This window comes from Mandrillus leucophaeus, unplaced genomic scaffold, assembly GCF_000951045.1.
Source record: "Mandrillus leucophaeus isolate KB7577 unplaced genomic scaffold, Mleu.le_1.0 Scaffold720, whole genome shotgun sequence".
In the NCBI taxonomy this organism is placed as follows: Eukaryota; Metazoa; Chordata; class Mammalia; order Primates; family Cercopithecidae; genus Mandrillus; species Mandrillus leucophaeus.
In genome coordinates, this window is record NW_012107809.1 from 1,195,132 (window position 1) to 1,198,262 (window position 3,131).

Here is a 3,131-nt window from a genome sequence, read left to right on the forward strand (position 1 = left end):
AAAAGAAAAGAAAAATGTTAAAATAGGCAAATATAGTCATGATTTTATCTTGATTGGTGTTAATTCATTTTTTTCTCATGTCCCACTCAGAAATGATAATATTATTATTGTTATTTAATTTCCAAGAGGATCACATGTACAAAATGTTTGGGAAACCCTCTGTAGATAGCGGATAGGAGCCTCTGAGGATACAAAGCAGGGTTTCTTGTTATCAGATTGTGCAGGTGCTGTGTGCCTAAGATAGCCCTACTGATAGCTTATGTTAGAAACTAGGAGTCGCTCACTCTACAAATGTTTAACTCATGTTTTTTTGTTCATCTTTATGCTTCTCTTATATTCATAACATTATCCCTATCATTTTCTACCATGTGTTCACCAAGGTTAATAAAATGTACAGGAGATTGACAGAGTGCCAAGGATTCCATCAAACTCTGCAATTCTATACAGAAAATAAGCTCGAACTCCAGGATTAAAAGAAATAGAACACTGAAAATGAATCATGGCTTCGGGAGAGCTTGAGAAACAAAAATAAATATTCACCGTTTTCTGTCCAATTGTGTTTAATTTTTCACAGGATTCTTTGGCCCTGGCAATTTGAGATTTTTGCAGACCTGGGTTAAGTTTTGCTTAGCTTGTTAATATGTGCAGCAGTTCAAGAAGGTAAAGCAAGAAAATGAATAGGCCATTTACGCTAGTGATGTGGGATGTGAATGGAATCAAATGCACATTTGGTGAAAAGAATGTGTACAAATCTAATAATTTGTCAGAAGTTTTTGTAGCTAATGTAATTGGAGGAAAATGTTTCCGTGTGTGATTGATAGATTTTGTTCTTTTTATAACATGAACAAGTTAAAGCCAGTTAACACTACCTGCACAAGAAATGACAAGGCCATATGAATAATAAAATTGCAGTTATCTGTTTATAAGGGAATATACTTAAATTTTTATTTCCTAAACCTTCCCTGTTTGTCATGCATCACATATTGCAGTGGTTTTGAGTTCTGTATTAAGCCAGTGTTAAACATTATAGTTTTCAAAAAGCAGCTGGGGTATGAATGAAAGAACATTGAACTAGCTTCACCACTAGTACTTCCACCACTAACCAAATGCCCAAGTTTGAGCAAGTTTATTTTTCCTCACCTGCAAAAGGGGAATATGAAACCTATTGCATAGGGTTGCTTTGATAATTAATTGAGGTATTACTCAACAATAACAAAATAGCTAGGTACATAGTAGGCACTCAATAAATTTCTTAGGAAATTATTTAACCCATACCCATGTTCAGTTTTCTTATCTATCAGATGGACTAATAATACCTGCATTAGAGGTTTGTTGCATGAATCAAATTAGATAATCACAGGGCACGGTGGCTCACGCCTGTAATCCCAGCTCTTTGGGAGGCCAAGAGAGGAGGATCGCTTGTGCCCAGGAGTTTGAGACCAGCCTGGGCAACGTAGGACAACCCCATCTCTACAAAGAAATACAAAAATTAGCCGGGAATAATGGCATGCACCTGTAGTCCCAGCTACTCAAGAGGCTAAGCCCAGGAGGCCAAGGCTGCGAGTGAGCCATGATTACGCCACTGCACTCCAGCCTGGGTGACAGCACAAGACTCTGTCTCAAAAAAAAAAAAAAAAACCAATTAGATAATTATGGGGATAATAAATTGAAAGAATCCTAAATACAATCATGGTATTTAATTTTGGTTGGCATATTTCTTTTTAAAAATTTGACTGTGGTTACATAGGAAATCAATAGAACAGAAAAAAAGATCCCTTTATTTTCTTCTCTGGCCTGTGTTACTATTAACCTTGAACACAGATGGCCTTTATCGCTTTTTCAAAGAAAGCCTACCGGAAAGGTTTCACTCTTTGCATCTCTATTGCTTGGTGTCAGAGATAGTGTAATGATAAGAAACAACTTGTAGATATAACCTTTGTGGCTAGCACTCTTGTCCAGACCACACTAAGGACTAAGAAGACCTACTTTGGAACCTGTTTATTTAAGCATTGACAAATAGTAATATATCAAACAATTCACATCTTGTTAAGTACGTAGCTTTGTGAAAGATAGCTAACTGATAATCCCTTTGAACATCAAAAGCAAAGTTGTACATTGTCTCTTTCAATAGTTGCTGCTATAAGTAGGTTAATTTTTTTATTTTAATTAGTTTTTTAAAATGTTATTGTCATTATCTCAACATGTGGGAATTTAAAAGAAGCAACTTGTGAAATTACTGCAAGAAAAAAGTTTCTAAGATTATTTCTAATCATGCTATTAATAAATATTGAGTACATACTTTGTTTTATACAATAGATCTGTCTGAAAAGTTTTATCTCAATCTAATAATGATGTATTTCATTTGTAAAATGCATTAGAGAAACTCTAATTTTTTTTTTTTTTTTTTGAGGTGGAGTCTTGCTCTGTCGCCCAGGCTGGAGTGCAGTGGCGCGATCTCGGCTCACTGCAAGCTCCGCCACCCGGGTTCACGCCTTCCTCCTGCCTCAGCCTCCCGAGTTGCTGGGGCTACAGGCGCCCGCCACCACGCCCGGCTAAATTTTTGTATTTTTAGTAGAGACGGGGTTTCATCGTGTTAGCCAGGTTGGTCTCCATCTCCTGACCTCATGATCTGTCCGCCTCGGCCTCCCAAAGTGCTAGGATTACAAGCGTAAGCCACCGCGCCTGGCCTAGAGAAACACTATTTAAAGGAATGTTCGACTCCATGTTAAATACTATAACTCTTATAAATACTATAACTATAATTACCCTGTGCTTTTGCTACTTAAATTATTATTTTCATGACTAAATTCTGTCATGATTAGCATCCTGTAAAAGGATGGTTAATAAATTATATTAAGGTGTTATTAATATTTCACTAATGGATAAAAACATTTCTTAAGATCTTAACTACAAATCATTTTTCATCTAAGTACTTTGGAAAAATTTAGAAATTGATGCATGGTGTTTTTTTTTCTTCCAGCTTTCCAAACACGTGGCCTAGATTTTACCCTCAGAATAACTTTTGACTTCAGTAAGAGTTATAAACTGTCGTCTGGGAGAAGCATTTGGCTTCTGCTTTTCTCAAGCCTAAAGTTCTCCAGAAATGGTCTTCTGAAATGCAAATCTGATTT